This window comes from Rhipicephalus sanguineus, chromosome 2 (assembly GCF_013339695.2).
Source record: "Rhipicephalus sanguineus isolate Rsan-2018 chromosome 2, BIME_Rsan_1.4, whole genome shotgun sequence".
NCBI classification, from domain to species: domain Eukaryota; kingdom Metazoa; phylum Arthropoda; class Arachnida; order Ixodida; family Ixodidae; genus Rhipicephalus; species Rhipicephalus sanguineus.
In genome coordinates this window covers 90,949,851-90,965,608 of record NC_051177.1, presented here as the reverse complement: position 1 = coordinate 90,965,608, position 15,758 = coordinate 90,949,851, and the positions used below count along the sequence as shown (strand labels likewise).

Here is a 15,758-nt window from a genome sequence, read left to right as displayed (position 1 = left end):
GGTCGCTAATTAAGACATAACTGCTTGCGCGTTCCCGTGTCGTACAGCCCTTGTAATCGCAGTTCTGCTAGTGAAAGCAAAACGAGAGCACAAAATAAGAAAAAGAAAACTCGCTAGAGCGTAATAGATTAATTGACCCCGCAATGCAGTCGCTACCCATGATTTTAGAAAATCAGCGGATGTTGCTGCTAAAGTAATGTTTTGACGATATATGTAGATTGATGCAGAATTTAACAGAGCCTGATCGTTTTTGCTATTTGTTTCGTGCGATAAGAGACAATTTAATATGGACCGCGATACTGAGTAACGATATGAACAACATAAGAGCAACTGAGGGGCCGTATTTTTTTTAGTCGCATAATAATAATTAGTATACAAAGTTCGGTCGCCTTTGTACGCCTCCAAGTGTGGATGTGGTTAGTGATCTCTCTCTCTCTCTCTTTCTCTTTTCGTTCCATTTCTGTTTCAGCTTCGTTCTTTCTTCCCAGTGCAGGGTAACAAAACTGGACACGCATCTGCTTATCCTCCCCGCCTTTCCCCGTTTCTCTCTTTCTCTCTGTATCTGTCTCTTTCTCAAAAACACTGCAGCGAGGAGAACAGTAGCGACAAACTAAATAAACCGAATGTGTTAAGACGCCGTAAATTTTCCATTCCCTCGACAAACTTTTACGGACCAAGTTTACCGGCCCTGGAATAGCTGATTCCAAGCAAACAAACAATAGCAGGCTACGACGCAACTCGCACCACATCGCGGCATACATGACACGGGACTCCGAGTACTCGCCGAATGGCGTATGGGAACGCAGTGCCTCATTTTCTAAGATTACACGCAACGAGCCTCTCAACACGGGAGGTTCGTCCTGCGCGCTCATTACACGAAAATGTCTTGTCCGCTCGCCCCTCCAACTTATGTAAGCGCGCCACAAAGTGCATGCGCGTTCGCCGCGAGACAGGCCAGCCCCGCGGGCAACCGTTGTCCACGCGTAAACAGATCCGCGCCGAAGAAGCGGTCAGCCGGATCTTCTAGGACGCAATTAGGCGAGCGGCCGTCGCTGTCGTCGGACCACCTTACTCGACGCTCTTTACGTCCTAATGCAAGCGGATCAACGGGACGGATTCAAATTGAAGTGGCGGGGCTTACCTTAGGCGCCAGCATTAGAGGATCCGTGTAGTGGACGCGTACTAGCATTTTAGGCGTGTATAGCATAATAAAGCACGGAGACGCGCAGAGCAGCAGCGTTCGTGTGAGGCTTTGAGTCATACTGTCGAACCGAAGCGGCGCAGTGTTACTGCATTAACTGATTAACTAGGAGTGTTTTGAATATGTATGTATGTATGTATGTATGTATGTATGTATGTATGTATGTATGTATGTATGTATGTATGTATGTATGTATGTATGTATGTATGTATGTATGTATGTATGTATGTATGGTTGCTATCTATCTATCTATCTATCTATCTATCTATCTATCTATCTATCTATCTATCTATCTATCTATCTATCTATCTATCTATCTATCTATCTATCTATCTATCTATCTATCTATCTATCTATCTATCTATCTATCTATCTATCTATCTATCTATCTATCTATCTATCTATCTATCTATCTATCTATCTATCTATCTATCTATCTATCTATCTATCTATCTATCTATCTATCTATCTATCTATCTATCTATCTATCTATCTATCTATCTATCTATCTATCTATCTATCTATCTATCTATCTATCTATCTATCTATCTATCTATCTATCTATCTATCTATCTATCTATCTATCTATCTATCTATCTATCTATCTATCTATCTATCTATCTATCTATCTATCTATCTTGCAAGCAACAGGATTTCGGACAATATCTGCGTGTTCTTCTGCAACTACATGGGAGTACTTGCTGTTATTTAAATTTTATGTTCCCACTGACGCCCTCTATTTTTTGTCATTGTTTCGCATAGTGGTTGTTGAGTTGCCATCTTCTCTTTTTAATTGCTTTAATTCCCCGCATCCCCCTTCCAGCACTCATCTGAAGCAAGTTCACATGTTGCACTATTATGGTTTTGCGCCAAGGGCAATGGCAAGATGAACTTTCCCTGTAGTTAAAGTGAACCGTGTAACCGTTACTGCTGCGGAATAATTAACAAATGTCACGTTCACTCACCGGTGATGCGTCTCGTCTCTTTGTGTCTTCGGCCGCTGCGGACAGAGAAAGGACAAGAAAAACACAAAACGTTATTAATGTGCAATAGGAAGCAGTCCATGTTAATTGAATATGGCCTCAACCGTGAAAACCTTAGCTTTAGTAATACTTGGTTCATTGTGGTCTGCAAATTAGCAGGGACTAAGAAAACTACATCTGTCTGTGTTCAAGTGAAAAGCATCAGTTAGTTGATGATGGAGGAGCATCATTCTCTAAATTTCACTTCTACGGCGTCGAATTTCTGATGAAGTCCTTTCCAGAGCAGTCCGCAACCGCAGGCATAGGCGATGTGCCCGCAGCTTTAGGACTGCCTTCATTAGCGGCGATTAGTCCTGCCTAAGAAGTTCGCTGACCGAAAAATTCTCCGCCGTGCCCGAAGCGTTGCTGCTCTCTACATGCTTCGAGCGCGGACCACACACGCCCGTATGCCCGTCGCACGCAGTTAATAATTAAAAATCTAATTAGTAAGCCGTAGCTTTCCACAGAAGCCGAGATGAAGTCTCTGCATATGTATGAGGAAGGTCTGCGCCACGATGGCAATTAAAATTTGGCCGCGCGCTCGGCCCGCATATTCGAAAGAGCAGCTTCCATAACCGGGAAACAAATATATCACGACGCCAAATACCACAACTTAAAAATGCGAAGAAGCTGCGTCTAAAGAATACCTATACTCTGTGAAGAGTTCAGTACGGAGTGCCTGATTTCTTGAAACACTGTAGACCAGATAGATTAATATACAGTCTCACGCGGACAACGGAATCATAAAAATAAGTTATCAAGCCCCACATTTCCTCGCCCTGAAGGCTTCTGTACATAGCGATATCTAAGGAGACTACGCGCGTTGCAATTTAATTGAATTCATGCCGTTACAGTTTTATATTATATCGCTATTTGTACGGTGACAAGCTACAGGTGCTCTTATTTATAACACCGAAACGTCCATCGCATGACATTACAGTAGGAAACTCATTGGGCAGTGTTTTTGTCGATTGACAGTTACTGAGGACCAAAATGAGACTTGTAATAATGGGAAAATGGATATTAGCGCACTGTGCATTTTTAAAGCAAGAAAAACGAAGAGCGCTGCTTTATGTCCAGATCGAAACAGTTATTCCATTATACGAATATCTGGAATTTCCTCTCGATAACTTACACGCTTTAGTTTGCATTCCCCCGAAAAGCTTATTGCGAAGACTACGTCGGCAATGTTGGAAAGGAAGGAAATTGAAGAAATCGTTATCAAAAATAGCTTTCTATTTTTCTTTTTCTTCCATTTTACGCCAGAGATATAGGCACCGTGCAGAACTTGTACACGGTATGCATGTTTCCGCGTCTGCCTTGGCAGCGAGGAAAAAAAAGAATTTCTAATTCTTGCAACACTTAATACAAAGTAGTAATGCTTTCAACTGGACAGCTATAGACGTCGCTCTTCGTCGTATACAGAATGCATCGAAACGAACAAAATGAAAACTTTAAAGAATCTGACAGACGCGTTTGAAAAAGCGTCAAAACACAGCCACGAGTGCGCGCGCGCATGTACACTGACACAGAAATTGAGTGCCATGACCTCCGAAGAATAACAGCAGAAAATTGCCCCGCAAAGGGCCGGCCAGGAAATGACTACACTTCCCAAGACGTACGGCCGGAAAGGTCGTTTCCTTTTTGGACTGTTGTGGACTCGAAACCGAGCCAAGAGAATCCAAGACGTTCCACAGTGTTACACAAGAGAGTCTATCGTTCTACTTCCGCCACAGATAAGCGAGTTCGAGGCGTCGGAAACACTCAACTTGTCTTCATCTTGAACAGCTGCAGCTTCGGCGCTCTGTAAGGGCCGCTCTTCTTGGCAAAAACAACATACACGTCCACTAGCTCGCCGTCGAGCAGCTTGTTCCACAGATACTGGGGCCAAGAAAAAGTTCTCTTTCAGGAACTCCGCTTGTTCTCCAGTGCGTTTCGCCGTTTTTTGCTCTTTTTCGCACGCCTGCATTATTTCTCCGCTATCGTCTCCTTTCCTTCCATCTTTCCTTTCCCCCTAATGCAGGGTAGCAAACCAGACGCTACTGTTCCGCTTAATCTTCCTGCTTTTCCATCATTCGACTATCCTTGCCTCTGTTGAAGCCGCACTTTTTTCTTTATTAAAATGATGAATATGAGAGGTCCGTGCTTTTATCGCGGCACCGGTTAATCCTTCTCACTTAGCAAACGAAATATACAATGATAAAAAAAAATTAAATGGTACAGAATATGTGATACTTTAGATGACAAAATGTGCAAACACAGTACAATCCAACAACACATGAGTCACAAATATGCGAGCACGAATTCAGGTACTTGCTGGTTTTTCTGCGTCATCGAAAAGGTAAGTTCAAGGGCGTAGTAATACGTAGCTTTCTATTCCACAAGCAGTCCTGTTGAAGAAGAAAAAAACAAAAAAAACTAATGGATAGTTAAAGAAAGACGTACTCTCGATGTTGTCGCCACGAAGATATTGTAATGATCGGTATCAGTGTAACGGGCAAAGCGACGCAATGAGCTCGAACGAAGCAAGCCGATACTGTGGGAATGGCGCCAGAAGAGGTTTTGATGAAGAGGCGAACCGAAGTAAAATATCACGGTAAGCGGGACTACTAGGCCGTTATCATACACACAGTGCGCGTATAGCGGGCGAGAAGTTTACTAATAATAATAAATAATAAATAAGTCTTTATTTTTCCCATGCAAAAAAACTACGAATTGAATGTTTGATTTAAAAAAAACCAAGGCAGGGTTAACGTCTGGTTAAACAAAAAATCCCTTCTGCATCTCATGAAAAATTTTCGACAGAAAATTTGACGTATATACGCACTATATGAAAGACATCGTCGCATCGTGATGTCACTGGGGCCGCGGTTCGCACGCAAAATTTAATGAGGAAAAAAAAAACTTGAGTATCGTCGTCTTCGCTACTGCAACAGTGTAATTTTATTTTTCGCACGAACCGAAAAATAAAAAACACGTGATTTAGCTCTGAAAAACCAATTTACCACCGCTTCTTAAAAAAGTTCACTGTGCCAAGATCAAGGAGTTTTAGAGACGTGTCTTACAGGAGGGCCATGAGTTCCACGAAAGTCCGTACAAAAAAATTGGTGCAGACAATAGGCTCATCACACGTCACACGAGGCAGATAAATTTTCAGACGTATCTTCTTCAGAAGACACAAGCGCACTACGTTCAAAAACGTAACTGACTCGAGTTCCACAAGAACGCTACAGCGAACCCGCCAAAGAGCAACCGTTGCGATGTTTTCTACTTCAGCGAGCGCGTCATCGTCGCAAAATGAGCCCGCCTTCTTCAACTCCCGCACAAACGTTCGCCGCAGTTGTACGGAGAGACAAATTCACGGGGAGACTAGATAACATCACGCCTCCGTAAACCACCGGAGACTAATAGAAATCGATAGCAGTCATCAGGGGAAGGACACTAATCGAACGAGAGATGCAAACGCTGCACCGGAGGTAAAGATATCGGAGGAGACTAGTGTCAACAGAACGAGCAATAAAAAAGTATATATAAAACAACGGCAATGTATAGCGTTACGAAAGGAAAGGCTCTCGAGGTATAGGAAGAAAAAGAAGAGAAAGAAAGAAAGAAATCACGGGTTCGCTATATGATTGCGACATTTTTTTCCCCCACGTGTTCTCGTTATTTCCCACCCCTATACTATCGCGGAATTCAAGCGAGGCGCGCCGCAGCGAAGCACACACAGGAATAAATGAGTCGTTGGCCGCCTTCTTTCGCTCGGTCACGTGAGTAGTAGGCAACTGCATTCTCTCTACCTCTTAATCTCTCATGCGTTATAGCGATCACGAAAGTGTACTATAGAAGAAGAAAGACATGAAAAGAGGACTATATTACGCAAAAGACGGTAGACACACAGATCGCCCGAAATCCCAGGAGAGAGTAAAAATTGGATCGAAAGTGAGAATGAACGCAGAGGCTGAGGAAGGCAGCGAGAAAGGAAACAGCGTCTGCACTGCATACAACTAGCGTGCATCGATGGTTCCTGCAGCCTACCTATATACAACTTTATTTGCCATACCATCGTCGCCTATCATCACACCTCCCTCTTTCTCTTTCTTTCCCCTTTCCCCTTACCCCCGTGAGGAGTAGCAGGCTAGAACCCGCTTTCCAGGCCGACCTCTCCTCCTTCTTCTCATTAAAAGCATCTTCTTCTTCTTCTTATTTGGTCCTGCGGAAAGTTGTTTTCTATTCTATTCTATCTACCTATATACAGCTCGGGAAGCATAGACCCATTTTTCTTCTACCGGAGAAATACCGCGAGATCAAGAAAACAGCAAACTGAGATGGAGAATCAGCATGCGCTGTACGTATATAATAATGATAGTGGCTATAAGATGTAAGAACGCAACTGAGGATGCTCAAGCCAGGCCAAAAGATTGAGCGTCAAATTTTCTTTCGGAAGACCAACCACGACAACGACGACGTCATCATGTTCAAGGAGAGAGATGGAAAAGGAACAAATTCTTCAGTTCAATTCGGCGCAACCGCTTTGAGCAGCTGCGAGAGAGATCGTACATACACCTATACGAGTGAAGAATAAAAATAAAGGGAAAAAAGAAATAGGGAGAAATGAAAGATGAATGAAAATACGGACGCGCGCACTCTGCGGGGTGCTCGCCGACGCGACTTCTCCCGCAATGTTTTGTTCGTGCGAGAAGCCAAGGGGCTTATAGCGCTGTTGGAGAGCGTATAGCTATCTATCCGAAACGCACGCACGCACACACAGAGAGGCACCTATATTTACGTTCGCGAGGTCGGCGAGGAGCCAGAATGTGTATCGGTTATGATGATGCGGCTGCCGACGTCGCTGGCAGCGACGGTCGGCGCGAAAAGATATTGTCTCTGTTTTTTTTTTTGTTGTTTCTTTTTGTTCGTGTTGCGCGTTCCACAATATCGGCGGGGCGTGATCGGGGCTTGCGCTTTCAAGGCGTCGTTCGACGACTCTTGCGCCAACACGAAAAGAAGAGGCACACGGGCTGTGTACACACGCGCGGGCGATCAGGCGTGCGGGCCGATGAACTTTGCAGCCGCGGCGCACGCCGGGCAGCGCTGCAGGCTTTAAAGTGTATGTATACACCGAGTGAAAGAGAAAAAGAAAACAATTTTCAGGACAAACAAGTCAAACGAAAGCCGCGCGGCTGCCGACAACGGCGCTGTCGATGCATTGGCAAATGGATATCATATTCCGGCTCCGAAAGAGAAAGAAACGCCGGTGCGGTCCAGGGGTGTACTACGCTCATCAATTCTCTCCTTATCCCCCAACGCCCTACGATTTTGTCTCGATTTTCCCATTTTTCTGTATATATGTACAGGTATGGGCTTTGGTAGATGGTGAGCTTGCGCTCCTCTCACTTCTTTTTGTTTTTTTCCTTTATATCTTAGAGTCATTCACGAGTTCGATCTGAGTGAAAGCGTCGCGCGTATCGCATAGGAAACGCGGGAATTTCATTTTGAATCTTTTGTTTCATAGTTTTGCTCTTCGCACCGCAGGTCGTGAGCTAGCGCTTTAAGCCGCACGCGCCTTGCAACCTCTCGCATGGGGACTCTTTCAACTCAGGCACACGCAGCAGGCCTCGCGTCGTCCCCTGCATGTCCAAAGGAAACGATGTACGCTGCCAGCGAGTGCATATAAGCGCTCTGAGTTGATATAGAATGCCGCGTACGCACGCGTGTATACCTTGAAAATTCAGAGACGACGTGATCCGGAAGAAGCGAGTGCGATACGTGTTTGCACGGATGGTGCCACGGTGGAAGGCAACAGGAAACACGGAGAAAGTGTACGCGTGAGGTATGCTGCAGGGTCTTAGTGGCATAAACGCTATATTTCTTTGCGTGCGAGACGAAAAGCGTTCGGCGCCACCCCTGAAGCGACGGCCCCTCCGCGGAGCTCCTCCACTGTGGTATGTGTACACGGTCGGAGCGAAAGCCCTCTCGCAGCCGCTGATAAAGAACCCCCCTGAATAAATCATGAACGATCGCTCAGCTGGCGGGAACCGCCGTATTCCTTCGAGCTTTTCTCTCAAATATATACCGGCTCTGCAGTGAGCGCGCGAGCGAAAGTCTTCCTCACAAACCGCGTGAGCTGGATGTATCCATCAAGCCTAATTCGCTTTGATCGCGGGTCCCTCTTATTCCTGTTCCTTCTTCGTCTTCATCTTCTTGTTCGTGGTAGCGGTTCTGAGGTATATATACCTCTGTCGCCTGGGCGACGCACTTGCTTTTCGCTCGACAAATTTGAAGAACGTTTGCGTCGCATAAATGCGAGGATCATGCATGCTTTGCATGATCGCGTAGCCTGGCGACACGTATACGCAAATTTAAACCGCGTACGTGGCTTAGCTGTGCAACGCGAGGAGAACCTGATGAGAAATTTATGCACGGACGCGCTCGATTTGGTGCGCGAATGATGGCCCCTCCGCGCCTATTAACGATCCACGATCGAGCACCGTTAGTCATCGCGGGAGAACGTCGTTTTGAAAGCTGACGCATCGTCAGCATCGAAGGCAGCGGTACTTTTATGCCAAGCCTGGCAACCTGTCCCTTGCAGGTACCTCTACAGGTTTATACATTCATTATACAGTGTATTAAAGTACAACTGCACGATGTATCACGGAATCCTGTCGGACACGAGGAACTGTAAGAACGCTGGAGGCTTCTGTCATTAATTTTAAACTTGTTTAACAGTTTTCGCCCATAAGTTGGCGAGGTTCTTTAGCCTAATGGTTTATAGTAAGCTGCGGAAGCTGAACTATACTATTCAACATAGCTGAGAGCCGGTATTTTAGAAGAGCAAGATATCATGAAGGTCTGACGCGCAAGGCGAAGCGAAACACCGATGCCGCAGTATTAGTTCTCAAACTGAAGACAGACGTTTTTCCGCCATATATATAAAAAAAGCGATGCTCTGTATGATATATATGAACGTTAAATGGACATAGCATCAGTTACGGATCCAAAGGACACGTCCGTGATCCATATTCGCTTCAGCGGGGAACAAGGGCGGCGCCTGAGGCAACCAATGCCAACCAAGCGCGAAACAATATTCTCGGCCGCACCTTAAATACGGATAACGTATACGTTTACCCATGCTTTCATTTGCACACGAGCATACTCAGCGGGCCCGGAACCCGCGTATTCGCTGACTTATCGAGACGCTTATTTCGCGAGACAACGGTACCCCAGTCTATACTCTCGCCCTGATGAAAGGGCCCTCATCTGTACCGTGACAGGTACGGCACTGCGAACCCCCGAGCAATGAAAAGTACAGCTCGATGCCTTCGGAAAGCGAAAAGAACTGGAAAGAAAAGAAAACAATGAAATCACAAAGAAAACGGAGGAAAATAAATCGAGAATGATACCTTCCGTTCGTCGGTGATGCGGAAAAGGCGTGTGGCACGCCCAGTCAGCGCGACTGCGATGCGGATGGCGCGGTTCGGCGAAATTATAATTCGATTTAGTTCCAGACGACTGGGGAGCGCGTTACATCTCGCGAGCGTTGCGGGTAGTGACACGTCCTCCTCACTCCCCTCCCCTTATACCGCCCACCTTTTCCTTCTCCTTTGGAGTCAATGTGAGCGTGCAATTCCATTGCCAGAGCGCAGATCGTTGTAAATGGTGATGGGAACAATGCTATACCGGAGCGGCAGTCCGCAGATTCACCACGCCTACCCTACAGTTCTAGCTGGCTGTGCTTTGGACAAGGAAGGAAGGAACAGGAGAGAAAGGAAATGCAGTGATGTTAACCATTCTGGAAGGACCGGTATGCTACCCTACACTGGGGGAAGGGATTGACTGCGAAGTGTGCTTTGAACAAAAGGCCGTGTTTCATTACGAGACGGTGTAGCGAGGTCCTCGAATGACACTATACCGCAGTGGGCGACAGTCTCGGTTGAAGTCAAAGTGTCCGTCATCTTGCACGTCGCGTTTTGCAAGTCAGTTGGCCGCTTCCGCGGCTCGGAACTAGCATGAACACAACACTAAAACCAAAGCGCCTCACATTCGGAAAAGCTGCAAGGCCTAACAACGACACACCACTACTTTAGCGATTTCGGTCGCGATATTTTAACCCTCATCACGTTTATACCTCCTCGGAAAACTATGCACCGCCAAGCTTTTCTTCAGACGGACTGCCGTCAAAGCACTGCCTCTCCGTCTCAGTTTTATAGCATACATCCCTGCACTGTCAAGGCGTGGCTGACTTATTCGCCAAAAAGGAAAAGAAAACCAGAAACGAGCGGCGGATCTGGCTGGTCTTCAGCTCCGGGGCAGAGATGGTGGGTGGAAGTTAACGCGCTGGGCGAGGGGTTGAACGGAAGGACTCGTTTGTAGCTCGTTTCAAAATTGCAGTAGGTGGCAGGTCTGCGCCAGCCGTTTCCGCAGGGCACGCGGCGCCGTTATGCTCACCGTGCCCCGTTTGTTACATCTCCACGGTGCCAGCGTTCAATCCATTTCGTATACGAACGTATACCGCCCCACCTTTCTACTTCGTGTGAGAGGGCGCGAAGTGTGTGGGAAAGGGCAGCATCGAATACAGCCCAGACCAGGTTAGACTGATAGGCAAAGCAGTGAAGCCTCGAAGCGAGATGTGTGATACGACGCGAGGGAGTTCTAAGAGAGATGGAGAGACGCACTGAGTGGGAGAGAGGTGGGTCAGACAAATGAGTCCAAATGGCTGCCACGGTGCACGTGGCGGAGCGCAATTACGTAAGTGCCGCGTGCTCGCGCCCGGATTGTTTCAGATGCGAGGCGTTTTTTTTTTTCTCTCACTCCCCACTCGCAGACGAACAGTGTTTGGAAACGCATTACAGTGCGAGCACGCGAATGATGTCGTTTTGAAGGCGCCTCAGGCAAGCGTTGGCCGACGAGACCAGTTTGTCGCGCAGCTTCCAGGAAAGTTAGGCGACCGCGGCGAGAGGTAGACCGTAATGACTACATTTCAGTTTAAAACAAAGTACAACGAGACGTTTTTGAAGGTTTTCCATAGACCCAGTAGACAATGAAGCCAAAGAAGGTACAGATGACGTTATTTGTACACTTTTACCTCTATTGTAGTTATTATGATATAAATATGAAGAAAGTAGAGTGGAAGAAAAGGCAACCTGCCGCCGGTAGGGACCAAACCTGCCACCTTCGAATAACGCATCCGATGCTCTAGCAATTGAGCTACGGCGGCGGCGGTCGTCGTCCCCGTCCACTTTTCGGGTATATCTGTGCCGGCGGCACGTCATCTTTTCGTCCACTTTACGTTCTTAATATCTATATCATAATAACTACAATGCAGTTGAAATTGTACAAATAGCGTCCCCTGTACCATCATTGGCTTCATTGTCTGTCGGTTTTCATTAAGGTTGTGTCAAAGAAATGAGCCCTTAATTTCCCCTTTCGTTCGGCAACTAATAAATTTTCGATGTTGAAATTAGTGGGAAGAGTGAAAGAGAAGAGAAAAAAGAGAAATGAAAACGAGGAAGTCAATCAAATGAAATTTGTAGCACCTCAATTTCATTTGTGCGAACGCATCTCGCCCCACCCCCCCTTTTTTTTTCAGGTAATATTATGGTAAGGCGTCCGTTACAGTGATAAAAGGTGGGTATAGCATCTCGTGAACTGTATTCACCATCTGTACCGAGGTCAGGCATTCGGCACATAGAGAGAGAAAAGAAAAAAAGGTGGGACCTAGACACAATAAATAAATAAACAGAGCCTGTACACGTGGCCGATCGCCGATGCACTCCTAACTTCCCACGCATGCGGAGAGAGCACTCGGCTAACTAGGTTTCTCGGCGGCTGGTCAAACAAGGACGGCGCGGCCATGTTTGCCCAGGAAAGCGAGGCGGAAGCGCCGCGCTCGATTTCACACGCACAAAATAAGGAAAGAAGTGTTAAAAGACAGGATCAAGGTTAAATGCGTGGACATCACAAATACTATAAGAAAGTGTTAAAGCCTGTAGCATGAAACGAGGTTGGACGACGGAGCAAGACGCGCGACAGTGTTAGGGGAAGTGTGTGTACTGAAAATGTAAAAAGTGAGAAAGAAAGAAAGAAAGAAAGAAAGAAAGAAAGAAAGAAAGAAAGAAAGAAAGAAAGAAAGAAAGAAAGAAAGAAAGAAAGAAAGAAAGAAAGAAAGAAAGAAAGAAAAGAAAGAAAGAAAGAAAGAAAGAAAGAAAGACAAAGTAGGTTTAGAGACTGTGGCACTAAAGCGCTGGAAAGTGAAGCGAAGACAAAAGGAACACGGCCATAGCAAACAGCGCGACGCCAACGATACCTAAGCCTCTTCCCTATGCCCTCAGCTATCTGCTGAAAGTAAAAGGTGACATCTCGCCAGTTGTCTGTGCGCGTTCGTGCGCCGCATAGCGGGCGCGCGAGGTCAACTCGGTAACGTTGTGTAAGCAGCAGCAGCAGCGGACGAGCGCGTCCTCGTACTCCCAAAGCCGTATGCCGTTAACGCGTAACTCATCGCGCGCGCGCTCTCTCCGCCTCTCTCGCACCTTCCGGGGTCGACGCGGAGTGCAGAAACAAGGTCAGGACAGCCGACGACTCGGGTATAGTGCGAGTGAAAAAAAAAAAAAAAAATGCGGATACCAGAACAACGGTCGACCGGCGCAAACACGGAGCGCTCGGTGCTGGCTGGTTCCCCGCGTTCGCAGCGGCTGCGGAGGTGGCAGCTGAGGAGATCGCGTTGCCAGAGTGCTAGGAAGAAACTTTGTGCGCCAGCTGACTTCACAGTTGTGGTAGAAGGACCAACGAGAGCTCGTGTATAGAGAAAGGAGCCTTTGATCCTCGCCTCGCTTATGAGGTTCGCTCCCAAAAGGCGAAAGCGTTTGCGCAGAAAGAAAGAAAGAAAGAAAGAAAGAAAGAAAGAAAGAAAGAAAGAAAGAAAGAAAGAAAGAAAGAAAGAAAGAAAGAAAGAAAGAAAGAAAGAAAGAAAGAAAGAAAGAAAGAAAGAAAGAAAGAAAGAAAGAAAGAAAGAAAGTTTCAGCCAGTTCCACGCCGTGAAAACCATCGGATAGCCAGGCTGTAAGCGCGCGAGTGTATGTGATTGGCTGGCGAGATCACGTGGTGTCGCAAACCCGCCTCTAGATTTGAAATACGCGCTCTCACACATTTCGAGCATCATCAACGTGATAATCATTTCGTTTTATTTATTCCCTTCCCCTCTCTGGTCACGTGATCTGCGTGCCGCCTACCACCACCACCACCACCACCACCACCACCACTACTACTACTACTACTACTACTACTACTACTACTACTACTACTACTACTACTACTACTACTACTACTACTACCACCACCACCACCACCATTGCTATTACTACTACTACTAATACGACGACGACGACAACGACGACAACGGCACATGTTAGACTAAGGCAGCTTCGCTGTAAAGAGAACGAACGAACGAACGAACGAACGAAAGAAAGAAAGAAAGAAAGAAAGAAAGAAAGAAAGAAAGAAAGAAAGAAAGAAAGAAAGAAAGAAAGAAAGAAAGAAAGAAAGAAAGAAAGAAGGAAAGAAAGAAAGCAAGAAAGCAAGAAAGAAAGAACAGGCGCTACCGTGGCGAGCATTCAGGTATGCTGGTCAGCAGCTGCTGACTGGTAAGCGAGAGTGTGACGCCCGCGTGGAAAAGAGATTTCGTCCTCTGCGATCGCGCGACGCGTACTCGCACACCGGCGCGGTAATTTCGTAATGAGGGCGACGCGGGGCTCTTGCACCACCGCCGCCTAAACAACGAAAGAAAAACCTTCCGTGCGCGCGTGTTCAACGCTTTGTCGCTAATCAGCCAGCGGTTACGCGCAAGCTCGAAGCTGTCGGGCCTGTTTGTCTCGGCTTCTCGCCAGTTAAGTCTCCCTCCTCGCGAAACCACACATTCTCTCTTTCTTTCTTTTTTTTGCGTTATTTTGTCCCGTGCTCCGAAGTTCTTTCCTGGATCACATTTGCAGAGACTAGCGCCGAGTTATGCGAACGTCGAATGTGAGTGAAATATGTAAGCTTAGTACAATAGAAAGTTCGAGCTAGCTGGTAGGGAGGGACTTGTCGTCAAAATTTAAGTGTGCAAATATGGATAAAAGAAAAAAATAGAAACAGGAAGCACTACGCCGACTAACAACTGAAAGGCTGCACTGTAATATTTAAGCCACGATATGATTGAGCCACGTCGTTGTGGGGGACGGCGTGGACATTAACGTGCACCTAAATCTAAGCGCACGGCTGCTCTATGAATTTCGTCCCCATCAAAATGCGACCGCCGTGGCCGGAAATCGAACACGCGCCCTCGAGCTTAGCAGGCTGCACTTGTGTCAGAAACGAAGGTATAGGCGCATGTGCGCCAGATTTACCGAGCGAAATGCTTGCTTGGGCTAGTTCGTGAGACATCAGTTGGAAGCCAGCACCTGGCCGCCCCTCTTTGTTTTTGGTTTTTTCATTGTTTAATTTAGTTTGTTTACCCTGTTGCAGCTTTTGCGCTGTACGCTAAAGATAGGCGGGTGGCCCTGCGAACCATGAGCACATGCTGATAAGCTTCGCGCCTGCTTTTCTATCAGCCACAGTGCGATCTTTTAGTTGACAGTTGGCGTTCGCACGGTAGTCTAGTGGTTATGGTATTCGACTGCTGGCCCGAAGGTCGCGGGATCGAATCCTATTGAATAAAGTTTTTCAATCAATCAATCGTTGGAGGCGAAAATGCTTGAGGCCCGCGTACTTAGATTTAGGTGCAGGTTAGAGAACCCCAGGTAGTAGACATTTCAGGAGCCCTCCACATATATACGGCGTCCCTCATAATCACATCGTGGTTTCGGGACGTAAAACCCCAACAATTACTATTACAGTGTTGTCTATTTCTCATCTCGTGTGTCCGTGTTTCCACGCCTCGCTTTCTTTTACGGTATACACGTTCCCGTGTATGACGTTTACGTTGACGAGCTATTTTGTTTTCTTTTTTTTTCCCGTGGAGCACAAAAGACGCGTGTCTCCTGCAGACACTGCTGCTTCTGCTGCTCTACACTCTAAATATTTTCACGCGTAGTAAGCGTGAAACGCGCCCCTCGGCCTCCTAAAATTCGTTTTATGTACCACGTGACTCAAAATACGCGTTGTTTTCCTCCACCCAAGCGTGACGCCGGTCGAGGACACGCACATTTGCTCTATTTTACGCGTGATGCGGGATTCTACGCGTGAGAACCGGAAAACTCACGCTGAGGAAAAGTTTGCGACGCCGATCGCGCTTCTCCTCATCACGCGTATATATATCCTGGTACAATCGCCAAGACAGCCGTGCGACGTTGCCGTTACTCGCCTCTGATTTGCTGCTGCGTTTTGCGCCTCCTTTCATTTATTTTTGTTTTTCACGCGAATGCCTTGAAAGGTGGCGCTTGCTTCGATATATACTTTTGGCGGGAAAACGGGGCTAGAGTCGTTGGAGTCATTGACTTAGCAAGCACTTTGTGCATCGTCTCTGCCTGCCCTTCGAGCGTGTACTGTGCGGAGGGTTCGCTTTC

At 46.7% G+C, this 15,758-nt stretch overlaps 1 protein-coding gene across 1 annotated transcript in view; it reads right to left on the bottom strand.

The window, feature by feature from the left end:
- Nucleotides 1-15,758, bottom strand: part of LOC119383363 (uncharacterized) — a 305,608-nt gene that overhangs the window by 196,660 nt on the left and 93,190 nt on the right. The window contains exon 2 of the mRNA XM_037651457.2: nucleotides 2,167-2,201. The gene's annotated coding sequence lies outside the window, so the exon portion shown is untranslated. The remainder of the gene's footprint in view (nucleotides 1-2,166; nucleotides 2,202-15,758) is intronic.